The sequence below is a fragment of the Podarcis cretensis genome (genome assembly GCF_951804945.1).
Source record: "Podarcis cretensis genome assembly, chromosome: Z".
Classification (NCBI taxonomy): domain Eukaryota; kingdom Metazoa; phylum Chordata; class Lepidosauria; order Squamata; family Lacertidae; genus Podarcis; species Podarcis cretensis.
In genome coordinates this window covers 15,770,307-15,788,617 of record NC_137184.1, presented here as the reverse complement: position 1 = coordinate 15,788,617, position 18,311 = coordinate 15,770,307, and the positions used below count along the sequence as shown (strand labels likewise).

The window sequence follows — 18,311 nt, the reverse complement described above, 5'->3', positions numbered from 1 at the left end:
TTGCAAGCCTTCCCCCACCCTCCCCAAGTTCTTTCATTTGTACTCTGTGGCTTCGACCATTACTAAGCATGCCACATTTAGAAATGTTGCAGCAATACCAAGGCCTAAATCTTGCTCCAAGGGATAAATGCTGGCTGGTGGCTCCTCCATACAAATAGCGTATTCCCTGCATACAGAAAGCTAGCAAGCCAGGGACAAGGGCACAAAATCTGGAAAGAGGGAAGTGTACCAATCGCCAGATGGAGAGATTCGGCAGGCACATTTGGCCCACAGTCCTTATGTTCTCCAGCCTTGGTCTAGAGCAGTGTGCTTCAGCCTTGGGCCCCAGGTGTTGGGCTACAGTTCCCATCATCCCCAATCAGCTTAGCCAATGGTTAATGACGATGGGAGTTGTAGTTCAACAGCATCTGGGGACTCAAGCTTGAAGAACACTGCTTTAGTGTTCCACAGTTCCACAGGCATCCACAGTGGAGGGTGATGGGTGAAGGAATCAGGGTATGTCCTAGATTGCAATCCACACTCTGCTCACTTTCCAGGAACCCTTGAAAGCAAAGGCCTTTTAAATTCTTTACAGAGCTGCGAGCATCTATTTTTCAATATATGCGGGAGCAGTAAATTATACATGCTACCAGTATGCACTTTCGAAATTCATCTGCTAGAACGACAGATTCAGTTGGGAGCTATAGAGAGAGACGTCTTCCTTTGCTTAACGCAGAGAGAAATCCATGTTCTTGACGGAGGTTCTTGAAAGAGTTGCTTACCCTCCGATCCAAATTAATTCTCCATCAACCTAATGGATGTGTGATATTGTGCTTATAGGACACCATCAATATTTAATGATATCATCAATAAAGCTCCATATATATATATATATATACATGCTTTTGTTTAGTGCACCTGTCGGCTGGGGACAGTTTTCCATGCTAAGAGGGTTTTTTTAAAAAAAAATCATCATAATTCATGGGATAACTAGGGAAGAAAAATTAAGGTTATGATCCAGCCAGAGCTTAGCACTAACAAGTCCCAGATATTTCAACAGAACAGTTCTTAAAGCATCTGTTTGGCATCTTCTATCGAAATTGGTGAGATAAAAAAAAAAAAGGCTCAAAGTTTTGCTTGGATTTCTGTCAGAATGAGCCTCTCAACAGGAACAATCTGTAAGTTTGAGGCTGATAGAAATCTCAGGATCTCTTCCAGACAGCCTGTTTATTGAACATTAATCCTGATTTAAATTGCAGAGAGCGTCTACAAACAGCTGAGAACCTAAGAAGAGCCTCTGGATCAGGCCAGTGGCCCATCTAGTCCGGCATCCTCTTCTCACAGTGGCCAACCAGATGACCCAGTTTGAAACCCTCAACCAGAACACAAGCACAAGAGCACCCTACCCTCCTATGGTTTCCAGCAACTTGCATTCAGAAGCATTGCTCCCATACCGTTTTCCCAGGGAATTCCCACACTTTCTGGAGCATTTTCCTGTCACCCTACTGCAAAAGAGACTACCGTATTTTTCGCTCTATAAGACGCACCAGATCACAAGACGCACCTAGTTTTTGGAGGAGGAAAACAAGAAAAAAAATATTCTGAATCTCAGAAGCCAGAACAGCAAGAGGGATCGCTGCGCATTGAAAACAGCAATCCCTCTTCCTGTTCTGGCTTCTGGGATAGCTGCGCAGCCTGCATTCGCTCCATAAGACGCACACACATTTCCCCTTACTTTTTAGGAGGGAAAAAGTGAGTCTTATAGAGCAAAAAATAGGGTAATTTTTAAATTGATTTTTGGAAGCAGATTTAATCGCACACGAGCACCAAATCCATTTTAATTTTGCAACCTGAATTTATTGGGAGGCAATTGTCAACGCTTTGCTGGTGGGAATCAGTCCAAAAGTGTCCAATATTGTGATCAGGGTGAGACGGCTCCTCCAGCTTCAGCCTTGCATTTAACAGCTTGCCTGGTAGTTACAGGGGAACAGTGAGTTCAATGGGCGGGCTCCTTCTATGGCTAGTACAAGCAGGCTGGGCCAAGGGACGACTGGTTACTCTGTCGCCCAAACACTTGGTATGAGGTGGATCCTGCATGCTCCACCAGCCTTGCTAAGCGGTCAGCCATCTGTATTTCTGTGCTACTAGTTTCCTAACAAACCATCAAATTAACTATAGAGGCTAGTAACTTTAGTAGGGATATTTGCATGGCTGGCCCAATGCCCACTGTGCCACTCATCCAGAATTCTAGCCTGATCGGGATAATTTCAAAAATTAATTCCAGAGTTAGACATTGTGCCGTTCACTGTGGCTCCCAGCTCATGTGCATCTTTCCCCTCGAGCACATGTGTGCACTCATAAAATGAGGCTTCATTTTAATGTTGTATTTTAATCTTGTTTTTAAGTTGTATTTTAATCAATTGTTTTTATACCTGGTGTTAGCCACCCTGAGCCCAGTCTTGGCTGGGGAGGGTGGGGTATAAATAATATTATTTATTATTATTATTATTATTATTATTACTACTCCATGGATGCTTTAGTTTAGAGAAAAGGTAAGAGGAGGCATGATAGACAGTCTACAAAATTATACATGGCACAGAGAAAGTGGACAGAGAATTTTTTTCCCTCCCCCTCTCTTAATACCCAAACTCACAGACATCCTGAGCTGAATGTTGGGAGGATTCAAGACAAATGAAATAAAGGACTTCTTCACAGGTGGCAGTGAAGGCCAACAACTTGGATGGCTTTAAAAGATTAGACAAATTTGTGGAGGATAAGTCTATCTGATGGCCACTAGCCATGTCGTCTGTGTTCTCCTTCCACTATTGGAGGTGGCGTGCCTCTGAATAAAAGTTGTTGAGAATCACAAGTGGGGAGAGTGTTGCTCCTGTTCTCAGGTCCTCCTTGTGGGAGGGCGTTCCACAGGGTGGGCGCCACTACCGAGAAGGCCCTCTGCCTTGTTCCCTGTAACTTCACTTCTCGCAGCGAGGGAACTGCCAGAAGGCCCTCAGCGCTGGACCTCAGTGTCCGGGCAGAACAATGGGGGTGGAGACGCTCCTTCAGATATACTGGACAGAGGCCGTTTAGGGCTTTAAAGCACCAACACTTTGAATTGTGCTCAGAAACGTACTGGGAGCCAATGAAGATCTTTCAGGATCTTTCATAGTCCACTGGCCTGATCCAAAAAGGCTCTTCTTATGTTCACTGGGCATGGACAGGCAATCCTGCTCAACCACCTTCAGGTTTTAGTCTCTGCCATATTTCAGAGTTGTAGCTTCCACAGCCATTGATAAAACACCACTCCAAAAGAATCTCAGGCCAGCCTCACTAAACAGGCATGTCAAGAGTTGCTTCTGGTGCATTGCATAAAATTTGCCTTCATATTTACAAGCCACGCGGGTGGCGCTGTGGGTTAAACCACAGAGCCTAGGGCTTGCCGATCAGAAGGTCGGTGGTTCGAATCCCCGCGACATGGTGAGCTCCCGTCATTTAGTCCCTGCTCCTGCTGACCTAGCAGTTCGAAAGCACGTCAAAGTGCAAGTAGATAAATAGGTACCGCTCCAGCGGGAAGGTAAACGGCGTTTCCATGTACTGCTCTGGTTCGCCAGAATCGGCCTAGTCATGCTGGCCACATGACCCGGAAGCTGTCTGCAGCAAACGTCAGCTCCCTTGGCCTATAGAGCGAGATGAGCGCACAACCCCAGAGTCGATCACGACTGGACCTAATGATCAGGGGTCCCTTTACCTTTATGTGTTGTAAATTGAGTGAACTCCCCCCCAACCCCCACAAATAGTGGGGTTTTTTTAAAAAAAAATTGTCCTGGAGAGCAGGTTATTTCCTAGAGGTAATTCCTTCCATTACACTCTGTGGAAAAGAGCAACCACACTTTTTTTTGCCTTGTGAAGTTATTTTCCACCCCCAGCTCCCTGCTGAGATGTTTCATCATAGCTTCCTATTGCAGCTATAGAAAATGCAACCAAACTACATATTGTGTGCAGTTTTCATTGTCCATGTATAAAATCAAATATGTTTTGCCTCCCTTCACAATGCACAGCGCTAGTTCAAAGGCTCTCCAAACTGACGGCTCTCCCCTACGCAGAAAGCTTCCTAGATGCCAGGACAGGCCTTCCAGCTGCCACCCTTGAAAACTAGTTGACATACTGCATATGAAATGGAGAAGTTGCTCTGGGTGGGTGGGAAATATCCTGGCACGAGTGTATTCTTGTGAGTAGCAATTGCTAGGAATCACAAGGTGGAGCGTCAAGTTGCTGTTGCACTCAGGTCTTGCTTCCAGGCTTCCCACTGGGGCATCTGGTTGGCCAGTGTGAAAACAGGATGCTGGACTTTGATGGACCCCCTTTGAGCTAACCCAAACACCAGGCTCTTCTACGCCAGGCTCTTCTTACAAGTAAGGTAAAGGGACCCCTGACCGTTAAGGTCCAGTTGTGAATGACTCTGGGGTTGTGGTGCTCATCTCGCCTTATTGGCTGAGGATGCCGGCGTACAGCTTCCAGGTCATGTGGCCAGCATGACTGAGCCACTTCTGGCGAACCAGAGCAGCACACAGAAACACCATTTACCTTCCCGCCGTAGCCGTACCTATTTATCTACTTGCACTTTGATGTGCTTTTGAACTGCTAGGTTGGCAGGAGCTGGACCGAACAACAGGAGCTCGCCCCGTTGCGGGGATTCGAACCGCCAGCCTTCTGATCAGCAAACCCTAGGCTCTGTGGTTTAGACCACAGCGCCACCCGTGTCCCGTGTTACAAATAAAGGTAAAGCTAAAGGTACCCCTGCCCGTATGGGCCAGTCGTGTCCGACTCTGGGGTTGTGCGCCCATCTCACTTAAGAGGCCGGGGGCCAGCGCTGTCCGCAGACACTTCCGGGTCACGTGGCCAGCGTGACAAGCTGCATCTGGCGAGCCAGCGCAGCACACGGAACGCTGTTTACCTTCCCGCTGGTAAGCGGTCCCTATTTATCTACTTGCACTTAAGGGTGCTTTCAAACTGCTAGGTTGGCAGGCGCTGGGACTGAGCAACGGGAGCGCACCCCGCCGCGGGGATTCAAACTGCCGACCTGAGGATCGGCAAGTCCTAGGCGCTGAGGTTTTACCCACAGCGCCAAATAGCAGGTGGCAATTACAAGGCCTTTGCACACCACATCACGTTGACCTGGAACACAGGAATCTGCCTTATACCAAATCAGGCAACCTAGCCCAGGGTTGTCCACTCTGACTGGCAAAAGCTCTCTCTCTCTCTCATGTTTTCAAGCACAGGTCTTTCTCAGCTCTGCCTGGAGATGCCAAGGATCGAACCCAAGACCTTGGGCATGCAAGGCAGATGTCCTACCACTGAGCAATGACCCATCTGCTGTCTTTTATAAACCACTGAAGCAAGCAAAAGCAGTTCTGAGAATCAGTTCAGATTTGTAACTAAATGCCTCAGAAACACTTAAGCCCAGAGTGCTAATGCATATTGGCAGGGTAAAAATCCATAACTCACACATCTTCCGTGAGTGTTTCTGCCTGGCTGGGATGTGTCATTGAACCCTGATAATTAATGCCTCCTGCTTCCTGGACATAGTTCCTGGACATTACATTAATGCCTCCTGCTTCCTGGGCATGCAATTATCTGCAGAAACTAGCCTACTGTGCAGGAGTAAAATTGGCATATGTAGCTTGGCCCATTTTTGCCTCCCTGCCCACCACTGAGATGGGCTCCAAGAAGTTACTTAGAACGGAGCGTGGTCCTCAAGTCATAAATATCGCCCCAACCCCTGATCTCACTTGCATTGTCTTCCTATAGCACCCCCCCAAAAAAGATATTTTGCCCCCAAATAAGCCTGCCCATTCCAATGATGTGTCTATTACTACTGTGGCCCTTGGAAAGTTGCATGTAAGGGGATACGGCCCTCAGGACAAAAAGGGTTTCCTAATCCTGGGCAATAATATTATGTCGCTGTGGAACGGAGTCAGGTGGAGACACAACACTCACATTCTCTCTCTCTCTGGTGTAACTCTCCCCAGTTGTGAAGAACCAGAGTACAGTGGTACCTTGGGTTACAGACGCTTCAGGTTACAGACTCCGCTAACCCAGAAATAGTACCTCGGGTTAAGAACTTTGCTTCAGGATGAGAACAGAAATCGTGCAGCGGTGGTGCGGCAGCAGCAGAAGGCCCCATTAGCTAAAGTGGTGCTTCAGGTTAAGAACAGTTTCAGGTTAAGAACGGACCTTCAGAACGAATTAAGTTCTTAACCCGAGGTACCACTGTACTCAAAAATTGGCATGCCAGGGATGACAATGAAAGGGAATTCAGTGCCACCAGGGGTGGGGAAGGGGGGCAGAACACGGAAGGGCTGTGGCTTGGTGGTAGAGTATCTGCTCTGCAGATTCAATCCCCAATAGTATCTTCAGGCAGGGCTGGGACAGCAGTGCTAGAAACTCAGATATATAAGCTAGGCGCCAAATGGCTCCTTAAACCAGTCGCCAAAACGGAATGCCTAGGTGCCAAATTGGGACCAAAAGTCTCAAAAGTTGTATTTTTCAAAAACAACTTTTTGTTTTCCTGAAATCCATTCTGATTGTGCAGATAAAATGTCACAAATAGAATTCTACAGGATGGGGTTTGTGTGTGGAAACAGTCAGGACCCAATGATCCCCAGGTATGCACCTCCAGATGGTGGTGCCCTGACATCTTCACTTGGTCGCAAGTGGCCGACAGCCAGGTTCGAAACGCACCTGGTGCCTGGCAAATTTTGAACACTGTGGGGGAGACTCCCTTCCAGAAACCCTCAGAGAGCTACTGGCAGTCGGTGTAGACAATACTGAGCTACATGGACCAGGGGTTTGACTCAAGCCAGCTTCTTATTTATAACATCCCATCACTTAAAACCATGAAGACTAGAATCTTACTTTATATTTAGGGGGCGGACCACAGCTCAGCGGTAGAGCATCTGCTTTGCATGCAGAAGGCCCCTGGTTTATGCTCCAATTGCATCTCCAGGTAGGTCAGAGCAAAACACCCTGCCCCAAACCCAAGAGAGCTACTGCCAGTCACTGCAGACAATACTGAGCTGGATGGACAAGGGGTCTGACTCAGGCTAAGGCAGCTCACTGTGTTCCTGTTTAATTGAGCTCTTTATATGGAATAACGAGGACTAGAACCTTACTTTATTTGAAAGGAAAGGTGGCACCTGCTTTCCGTACAATGTAGAAAATATTGAGCTAGACAAACCATTGGTCTCATGGGATATAAGACAGCTTCCTGTGTTCCTAGTTTGAAAACCAGAGCCCTATCCAACACAACTGAAGCCAAAAAACCTTTTATAGGCAGAGCAAAAAGGAGACACACAGAAAAATATGTACTAATCCAAGCCTAGCCCTGCCTGCACAGTAAAAAGAAATTTCTATTGTATGCACCAAGTCAAAACCAGATTTGTGTTAAATCTGTCGAAAAACAAATATTAACTGCAGATTAAGGTCAAACTTGGATGGTTGATCCAGGACAGCCATATGGTATCCTTCAGCATGCAGCAGTGTAAAAAAACGGGGGTGGGGTGGAATACGAAGGGGACCCTGACAAACCATATACTGTACAACATCCTGTATAGGAGTTATATTTAAATCGACTGGGGAGGAAATATGCCAACAATTCCATTTGGAAATTCCCCAGCAATACTTGGCTTTTGATCACAGGAAAAGAAAGGGTTAATTTTGGGATGTGTTGAAAGCTTGTGGATAATAAAAGGTATGCAAAAATGCTTATCCATCTGCCTAAGTGTGTGCTTAATTACTTTGAGCTGCAGCCAGTACAACCTTTCAGAGCAGAAGCACTGAAAACAATGAATATTGCTCAATTCAATCCATTAATTTCAGTGGGCCTACTCTATGCAGGACTGAATTGGGTACAACCTGTTGTTCTTGTTTTCATTTATAAAAAAACTGCAGTGTAAATGAGGTACTAATGAAGCCTCTAGCATGGGCCTCTATGGAAAGACAAACTCTTTTCTTTCCAACCATGTTTGCAACAGGACAGTGTACAATAAAAATGATCAAGCAAGAAAACACAAGAAAACACACAAAAAACCCCGTATAAAAAGCCATTCCCTAATGTCGTCATGAGCCCAGAGTCCAGAAGCAAACTAAGAGATGCAGAGTCAGAGGCTGTAGAGTCAGAATTATGCTCTTAAAAAAGAAAAGAAAAAGATGCAGCACAAAAAGAAAACTGATCAGGAAGGAGGAAATATGCAAACTCAGATCCAAGTTCTCAGTTAATAAGTCCTTCTACTGACCCACTGGAGCAAAGAAGTTCAAGAAGGTCTGAATGCAGTGGTGGAGCTTCATGCTCCTGCACCGGGGGTGGGGGGGCTGGCATGCATCCTGGGGGCGTGGCACACCGCCTGCAGGGGCGTGGCACCCAGTGCGGGTGGGGGGGGTCAGCCGCAATGGCACCCCACCGGGATCACGCTGCCGGGGGCAGTTTGCTCCCCCTCCCTTCCTCCACTAGTGTCTGAATGGCCTCCAGCGTCCAGCAGCAATGGAGACACAGAATCAAAAGATGCATAGCCAATATGGGGACATGAGGGACCAAGGGCAGATGGACCAGATCCCACAGTATCAAGGTCCATACAACTACAGTGGACGCTCAGGTTGCAAACATGATCCATATGGGATGCACGTTTGCAACCCGCAGCATCCGCAACCTGCAGTGGCGCGTCTGTGCACGCGCAGGTTGCGATTCGGCATGCGCGAGTACAGAAACCCAGAAGTAACCCGTTCCAGTACTTCCAGGTTTCGGCGGGTCATATACAGAAAAAAAGCAACCTGAAGCGTCTGTAACCCGAGGTATGGACTGTAAGTCAGAATCCTCATGCACATTAGTAAGTGCAGTTTGGCGGTGGAACAGACTCCCTCTGGAGGTGGTGGACTCTCCTTCCTTGGAAATTTTAAAGTACAGTGGTACCTCGAGTTACAAACACCTCAGGTTACTAACGCTTCAGGTTACAAACTCTGCTAACCTAGAAGAGTTACCTCGAGTTGAGAACTTTGCCCCAGGATGAGAATGGAAATCGTGTGCCGGTGGCGCAGCAGCAGCAGCAAGAGGCCCCATTAGCGAAAGCACGCCTCTAGTTAAGAACAGTTTCAGGTTAAGAACAGACCTCCGGAACAAATTAAGTTCGTAACTAGAGGTACCACTGTAGACGTTGGATGGCCATCTGTCATGTATGATCTATTTGAGACTCCTGCATTGCAGGGGGTACACTAGATCAGTGTTTCCCAACCTTGTGCCTCCAGCTGTTTTTGAACTACAACTCCCATCATCCCTGAATAGCAAGACCAGTGGCAAGGGATGATGGGAATTGTAGTCCAAAAACAGATGGAGGCACAAGGTTGGGAAACACTGCACTAGATGACCCTTGGGGTCCCTTTCAACCCTACAGGTCTACGATTCTGTTATCTTATCCCTGGGCCTGAGGAACTGGGGTCCTTCTAACCGACCCTCACCAGTCCGACTCTGCAGGGAACGCTCCCAGAAGGAGGCCAAGGAACACCTAACATGTGCCTGCCTGCAAGCGGGACGGGGTGGATTGGCCCTTTAAGGACCCTGGTTCTATAAAAGTGGGTGGAGCCTAGGAAAAACAGGGGGGAGGAAGAGGAGCCTCAACAGGCCACAGCATTCTCCAACCTTGGTTGGAGGAACTTGCTCACTGCCTGATGACTGCGAACACTAGCCCTGGAGGCTCCCCTGCAAGAACGGAACAGGACAAATGCACACAAAATCTGAGGGTGGACAGGAAATATCGGAGGGGGAGGAGATCAGATCTTTGCAGGAAACCGCAAGTTCAGGCGCTAATCTGACATGACTTCTCCACTCCACATTTTGCTGATGTTTAACCTAACATGGTTTGGGACGCGGGTGGCGCTGTGGGTAAAACCTCAGTGCCTAGGACTTGCTGATCGTAAGGTCGGCGGTTCGAATCCCCGCGGCGGGGTGAGCTCCCGTCGTTCGGTCCCAGCTCCTGCCCACCTAGCAGTTCGAAAGCACCCTTAGGAGCAAGTAGATAAATAGGTACCGCTTACCTAGCGGGAAGGTAAACAGCGTTTCCGTGTGCTGTGCTGGTGCTGGCTCGCCAGAGCAGCTTCGTCACACTGGCCACGTGACCCGGAAGTGTCTTTGAACGGTGCCGGCTCCCGGCCTCTTGAGCGAGATGAGCGCGCAACCCTAGAGTTGGTTAGGACTGGCCCATACGGGCAGGGGTACCTTTACCTTTACCTTAACCTGAATGCACTGGAGAATCCATCACCAGCAAGACAAGAGATGCCTAACCCTCTGGACCGATTCCTTCCAAAGCTTCCCCCCAACCTTCAGGCTGTTTCCCTCCCTCAAGGCAGGGGATGTAAGACAATAGCTTCTGTTCTGGGAAGCTAAAATGATCAAGGGGACGGAGGGACTGCCCTGAGAGGAAAGGCTGGCACATTTGGCACTGTTCAGTTTAGAGAAAAGGTGAGTAAGTGGCAACATGACAGATAAGACGTTTATAAATTTATGCATGGAGTGGAGAAAAGTTTTCCTCCCTCTCTCATAACTCTGGGACTCGTGCACAGCCAGTGAAGCTGAACGCTGGAACATTCAGACCAGACAAAGGGAAGGACTTCTCCATGCAGAGCATAGTGAAGTAGTGAAATTCGCTCCCACAGGAAGCAGTGATGCCCACCAACCTTGATGGCTTTAAAAGAGGCCTGCATGGTTGGAGCCTGTTTTGGGGCTTCTCATTGGGGGCATCAGGCTGGTCACTGTGACAACAGGATGCTGGCCTGATCCAGCAGCGCTCTTCTTATGCTCACCCAGAAGCTTTTGTGGGTGCTAACAGCATCGCATATTAATGCCCTGACATCAGGAGCACAAATCATAATTAACGGACAACAAAAAAGGATGCTAGAAGGGGGGTCATTATCATCTTGCCTCCTTGAACTTTCTCCAGTTAACACTAACCCTAAAGTAAACAGACCGTTGGCTTTATGAAAAATGCTTTAAGAAATCCTGAAGATCCGTATGAGGATCATATCAATGTACACACCTGTCTTGCTTTCCAACAAAAAGTAACTAAATGGTGCTTTGTAGTTTGTATTTTCACAAACTTCCTGAGATTTTCTTCTCCAGAGGATTTAGATGAACAAAAGCATTCTTTGTCAGATTATTCTTTTGCAGAGCAAATCCTTAAATAACCTGATCCTGACGTGCACTAGTGGTTCACAAAGCAGAGAAGAAATATTTTTACAGTCTGTACTTGTGCAGGGAAAGGTAGAACAGGGTTGTTGTGCAGTTCAGCGTGTGCAAAGAGAAAATGAAAACCGTGCATTTAATTTTATCCCAACACTGTGTAGAAGAGTAGATGAAATGACTCCTGCAACCTGAAGAAATTTTACACACTGGACTGTGCCATTTGCATGAGGAGAGGAACATCTCGTGATGAATCACCCCACTTGGCCTCAACAGATGCGTCCTACATATTTTTACTCTTTTTTAAGCAGTCATAAGGACCAGAAACTTGGATCAAACAAAACATCACATTAAAATGCATGATTTGGTCTCGGCTCATACTTGTTTTATTTGTACATAGAAACTGTGTGCGCAGTAGTTATTGTGGGATCAGCTACAGAAAATGGGGAAACAGAACAATGAGAACATCCATGGTGTATCGACGTAAGTGCTATTATGTGGATTTGTTCTCCTTTCTCTCACTAACCCTCATTTTTCTAAAGATGAAAATGCAGCATGACCTACAAACTGTTCCTACCCCCCAGGCTTTCTTCCCTCCCTCTCCCCCTCTTTCATTTGTGGGTTGATTTATTTTTTAAACACTAGCCCTGCACCACCACCATCTTTACCCAAGTGAAACCTCGGAGTTAATTACAGCTTGCCCATTAAGGCACAAACCATTTTAATGTTGCCCCAGTACCTCAGAGAAGCTTAGGGTGGGGTGCAGCACAGGGCCATCGCCTCCACACTTTGGTAAACCCAAGGCATTAAAAGAAGCAACCCCACCCCCAAATAAAACTACCCCAGCTAAGAGATCTAAGGAGCAACAAACATGCCCTTAAGGGACATTAATACTCCCTCTGCTTGAATGTGAATGCGCATACCCCCCCCCAATAGATCAGTTTCTCCAGGGCTTGGTTTTCCAGATAAAAGGAAAATATTTCAGAACTGGGGAAGGGGGGGGGGGAGGGGGAGAGTGTCTCACATCATTTTACTGACCCATTTCCTAAACAGATGGAAGTTCAAGGCATTTTTTCGTAAGTCTGTGCTATTACATTTATCATCATCATCCTGTCAAGATCATCAGAGGGGGCCTTTTTTACCACTCCACCATCCTCTGAAGCTCAGGGGGAGGGGACGGGGTGGCCCAGGAGAGGGCATTCTCTGGGGCAGCCACTAAGATGTGGAATTCCCTCCCCACATAGGTACATCTGGCACCTTCATTATGCAGTTTCCATTGCATGCTGAAGATGCACCTCTTTGACATGCTCTTTGGCACCTGACATCACTCTCTAATATATAAAATCATAAGGATGCTGTCATGCTGCAGTTCGCTTACCCACAGACAGGTGGAGCTGCAAACTACATAGCGTGATGAGCTGCTGGACCATCTGGCAGCCCTAGCAAGGCATGGAGAGGAAATGGGTTCTGAAGGACAGAGATGCAGGGCCCAGACAAAGTGAGGAGGAGAGAAATTCTGTGGGGAGGAAAACTGAGACAGGGAAGGGGGTCGGTATGTGGAAGGAATGGGGGGGCACCCTCTACTTGCTTACATATCCACTTTCTTGTGGTTTTCCAAGGAGACACTTGGTTCGTCACCGGATTAATAGGTCTTCCGTCTGATTCATTCATATTATTAAATGATATATTTAATCAGCCAGTCCTGAGGGTCGCCAGCCACCCCTGCAGTGTAGGCAAACTAAATGGATTGTAGGCTATAGTTTTCAAAGAAGAACTGGAGATGTACAATGCCAACGCAGATCTGGGGAGAGAAACCATTTTCTCCTACTGCCCTTGAGGCAAAAGAAAACATGTCCACCTAAAACAAAAACACAGCTTACGCAGACCATTCTTGCAAGACCTCAAACCCCTTCAAATCAGGGCCATAAGGAACATGAGAAGAGTCTGGTTGCTGAATCAGGCCAAAGGAAGCCCATCTAGTCCAGCACCCTGTTCTCACAGTGGCCAGTGAGATGTCCCAATGGGAAACTCTCAAGTAGGACATCAATGCAATAGTTGTTGCTCAGACTGCATTTGAGGATGGAAGCTCCATTCTTAGCTGGCATGGCTAAGAAGATCCCTGCAGGTCAGAGCAAGCAGGATAGGAGTTCAATAGCAACACTCCCCTCACTTACGATTCTCAGGAACTGATGTTCAGAGACCATACTGCCTCGGACAGTGGAAGAAGAACATAGCCATTGTTGCAAGCAGCTACTAAAAGTCTAAATAGGCCCTACACGCCATTCATCAAACCCCACCAAATCTAAGAGCCCCTGATTCAAAAGGAAAATGTATTCCACACTATCAACAATATTTAGAAATGGGTTAAGAGATGGCCTTTATGCCAGAATCCTTCCTAGACTGTACCCATTACAGTTTGTGGGAATCCCATCTTCAAATGATCCTCCACACTATTCAAATCCCTGCATGCCGAAAATGGGAATGAGAGGAATTAACACTGTAGTCCTCTGCACCCTTCCTCCTGAACCAGTCTTCTACATGCAGGAAGCACGTTTGCAAGAAGTTTGCAAGACAAAAACCAGACACTGAATAAGCCTGCTTCAACACGCCCCCCCCCCCAAACAACAACTGAGCTCCTATCAATGTGAGAACTGTAATTTAAACACATCAAGACTAATCCACAGGGAATTTCCTAGGGATTATTACTGGCTAGAGAAGCTGGTGGCCAAAGGCTCAGCCAAGAGCTGTTAACCCAAGATGGTAACTGAGCCCAGAGAAAAGCCCCCTCTTCCAAGATAACTGCTCCTTGACCCCCTCCCCTGCACCTTAATACTGCGGAGCCAGCCTTTCCAAGAGGAGACATAAACCAAGCTGGTCAGTCCATCCTTCCGTTTACCAAATCTCTGAACAAACCCAGCAGAGGCCTAAATATTATTGTTACTGATTACATTCATGAATCACTTCCCATGAGACATCGCAAAGCAATTTTCAATGAAATAATACACGTAAAACAGCTGGGGGGGGGGGAGAAAGAACTGCTCTCTCTCTCTCTCTCTCTCTCGCACACACACACACTCTCCTGTCAGGGATTCTCAAACTTTCACCTCCTTTCCAACTACGGTTATATGAGTCTATGACTAGGTTATTGTGTGTGTGTGTGTGTGTATCAAATTCTAAAGCATATATAGACCACTTAACATCTCATAAATCTCTTAAGCAGTGACTTAGATATTATATATAAAACCTGCTGCCCATTTACCTGAGGGTAACCTAATTAATGGGACGCAGGTGGCGCTGTGGGTTAAAGCCTCAGCGCCTAGGACTTGCCGATCGAAAGGTCGGCGATTCGAATCCCTGAGGCGGGGTGCGCTCCCGCTGCTCGGTCCCAGCGCCTGCCAACCTAGCAGTTCAAAAGCACCTCCAGGTGCAAGTAGATAAATAGGGACCGCTTACCGGCGGGAAGGTAAACGGCGTTTCCGTGTGCAGCTCTGGCTCGCCAGAGCAGCGATGTCACGCTGGCCACGTGACCCGGAAGTGTCTCCGGACAGCGCTGGCCCCTGGCCTCTTAAGTGAGATGGGCGCACAACCCCAGAGTCTGTCAAGACTGGCCCATACGGGCAGGGGTACCTTTACCTTTACCTTTAACCTAATTAATAAATTGCACAAGGTTTGGGAGACTTTCCCCTCATGAACAACATTCTGGATTGAGGGAACGAATGCAGTGCTGGAGTTAGGGTATTTTAGGTGGTTCCCCTGCACAGGGCGCTGAACCAAGGGAGCATGTAATAAAATAATAAAATAATAATAATAATAATAATAATAATAATAATAATAATGCCTATTTTTATACAGACACATACTCAAAGTTAGGCCTTAATCAGATGGGTGACTGAGTTGCTGCGCATGTGCAGAATGGAAGGTGAGGGGGTGAAGGGCCTGAAATTAAGAAATATTTAGGGGGGGTGCCAAATTTTGTTCAGTGCTCAGAGTGTCATATTAACAAAGTCTGCTCTTGGCATATGCCACTGGTAGGCACGGCCAGAGGTAAGAAGCAAGCAGGGAGTTGCCAGGCATATGCATGTCAGAGAAGTCACTCAAGCAACGCAGTCCAGAGAGAAAAGTCTGGATAACACTCAACTGAGCAAACTGAACAAAAAGAACACATAAATTTGAGGAGAGGGGGTTTGGCTCTCCTAGTTCTGGCCTTGTGCAGAGCAGAGAGACATTCAATCATGTGGAGGGAAAACTCCCTCAGAATGGCACATGCTACTCTGACAAACATCCTGCCACTCTGCCCGGCTGCCATGCAACACCTACAGACCTCTCTTAGCTAGTAGACTACCTCCTCTGCCCTCCCCCCCTAAAAGAAGAAGAAGAAGATGCTTGACAAAGAATTTCCCCTTTTGGGAGGAATTCTTAGGGTTGTTTTCTGTTCCTCAGCTATTTTTGTTGTTGTTCTGTGGGTTGCAGTGTTTTGACTTCAAGTGCATCATCTCTCATACCTGAGCATCAGAAATTGGAGGGATGAGATGAGAGACAAAGACAGCAGTGGCAACAAGAGCAACAGCTTCCTTTCTTGAAAACACCCTTGCATACAAAAAAAGCATGAAAAGAGGGTTCTGGTAGCCACCACTTCCTGCCTCCCTCAGTTCCCCGCAGCGAGCTAAGGGTGGAGGACGCTTCTAGAGATTTGAATATGTCAAGACTTGAGAGGCCTGCAAGAGGTTTTTGACTCAGGAAAGTTACCAGGCCAGAGAATAACCACACTTAAAATGAGCCAGTAACAATAGCTGAAATCAGTACCTGGTTCAGAAGCAGAATAAAATAATCATAATACAAATACAGGATTACAATTTCCAGAAGCTTGTAAGCCCACTGAGGTGGTAAAATTAAACTTTGGGAAGAACTTATGAGGTCAGACCATTGGTCCATCCAGCTCAGTATTTTCTACACTGTGAGGTGGAACCTCAGGTCTGTATGTGGCCCTCAGGACTCACCCTAGGCCACGCATGCCGTAAAGGAAATCTGCTTGCAAAAACGTACATAATGCGAAAATTGCATACATAAAATGAGAACAGTATATCAGGCGAATGCTAAAATGCTGACAAAGAAAATCTTAAGGTGAGATCACCTTAACACACCCACACCCACACCCCTGCCCCACTACACCAGTATGCAGAACTGGCACGGTTATAGATGCCATATTAATAATATTCATTCCACATTTATCAATCAATTAGTGCAGTAGCACCTGCACTTCGGAACTCCCTGCCTCTTGACATCAGGCAGGTGCCTTCCCTATACAGACGTACATTTCCAAATTTGCACTTTCCAGAACTTTATGATAACTGAAGCAAAGACATCTTTTAAATTTGCATTTATACAAATTTTGAAACGAGGTTCTCTAACCAATCTTTACAGAAATGCATATATTGGGGGAAAGTGTGCATAAAAATGAAGTTATTAGTGAAAATAACAGTTAAAAATGAAGTATATTACGGAAGTTGGCTAAAAAATGGGCACATTAGTCCAAATCTGCGCCAAAATACTGTTGCATTTTCATGATGATTTAAAACAAATAAATAAATTGCTGCAAAGTGTGAATAACTGAATTTAAGACTGGGAAAATAAACCAAACAAAATTTGACAATTCTTCCATCCCTAATCATTAGCGACCCCCCTCCCCACAAGAACCAGAAGCACAAGGAGTCACCCCTTCAGTGAAGTGGCCACAACACTATGGAACTCCCTCCCACTAGAAGTCAGACAGGCACTATCCCTGCTGAGTTTCAGCCTTTGGGTTTAAAACTGTTTTGATTCCTGGAGGCACCAATTTGCACCAATGATTGCTACTTTGACGGTTTTAGTTTATGTTTATGTTTGTATTTGGAGACCCAGATGGCAAAAAGCAGCATATAAATATTTAAAATAACTAAATAAACATAATTCCTATCATCCCCAGCTGGCACTCTGTTGAAGAAGGGCAGCCAGATGACTCGACACAGATGAGAGAGTCCCGCATTGAGGGGGTTGGACTAGATGAACCTTGTGGTCCCTTCCAACTCTGCAATCTTATGATTTAATGACTGCACTGTTACCTGAGGTTCCGCCCTGACACAGTCACAAACGAGGAAGGACCGATTACCTTTTTAAAGATCCACGTTGGTAATAGCCAACGACAGCTCAGGAAACAGAACGACATTTGACCAGAACTCTTAAAAGCTGTTGCAGAAACGTGAGGGAGCGCGGAGAAGTCTCTCCGAACTTCATGGGGTTTTTGAGGGGCAACGCATAGGCACTGCGACCCCAAATCTCAAGGGGGGCCCCCTTGAGAGAAGCGCAACCAGCAGCGTTGGAGTGGTCCAGAAGCTTTCTCGGGTTTCTCTATTTTTTTGGAGAAGGTCCGGGAAGCGACGGATCGAGAAACGCGTTCCGGTAAGCTCTGCGAACCCCATGCGGTAATGCCTCTAGCTCCCTTTGAAAAAGCATCAAACCTCTGCAAATTTAAATCCAGATGCCCTTGGTGGTGTGTGACAAACGTGGGGTCTGAAATTTAAAAGATAGAAACCAAGGAGCGAAGGATGTTAAGAGATTAAACAAAAGAGCTCGACCTGTTTTTTCGGATTTAAGATGGCGCTGAAACCGAAATCGGAAGAGTGAAACAATGAAACTGCTTTCGCCCGCTGTAGCAACAGAAAAGCGAAAGTCCCTGCCGGCAGCTCAGCGGGGCGAGAAAATAACTGAAAGAAAGTAGCTAAACTGAAGAAAACTTTTAAAGACTTTGTTGCATTTTGGGTGAAGTGAAGAAGTGTGGCGGATATAAGAGGAGGATATAAGGTTACCGAAAGACAGAGTTCGGGAGTGGAAGAAACAAGAGGGGGAAGGGGAGAGCGGAGCAAAAGGGCCGAAGCAAATGGCGTTGAATTAAATATATCTCCCTTTCCCACCTGCCTGGTCGGCGGTTCTTTTTTTCTATTCCTCCTCCTTTATAGATTTTGCGGTTTTTTGTCTTCTGTTTTTTTCCTAACAACGGGAGGGAATATTTGTATAAGACCCACGTCCATATGATCCGCTAGAGCACGCTTTGGAATTATAGTAACCCAGTTGGTCT

General features: G+C 46.6%; 1 protein-coding gene across 14 annotated transcripts in view; it reads right to left on the bottom strand.

Annotated features, from left to right (window-relative positions):
* FNBP1 (formin binding protein 1) overlaps positions 1-18,311 on the bottom strand; it is a 128,586-nt gene that overhangs the window by 92,531 nt on the left and 17,744 nt on the right. The window lies entirely within an intron of this gene.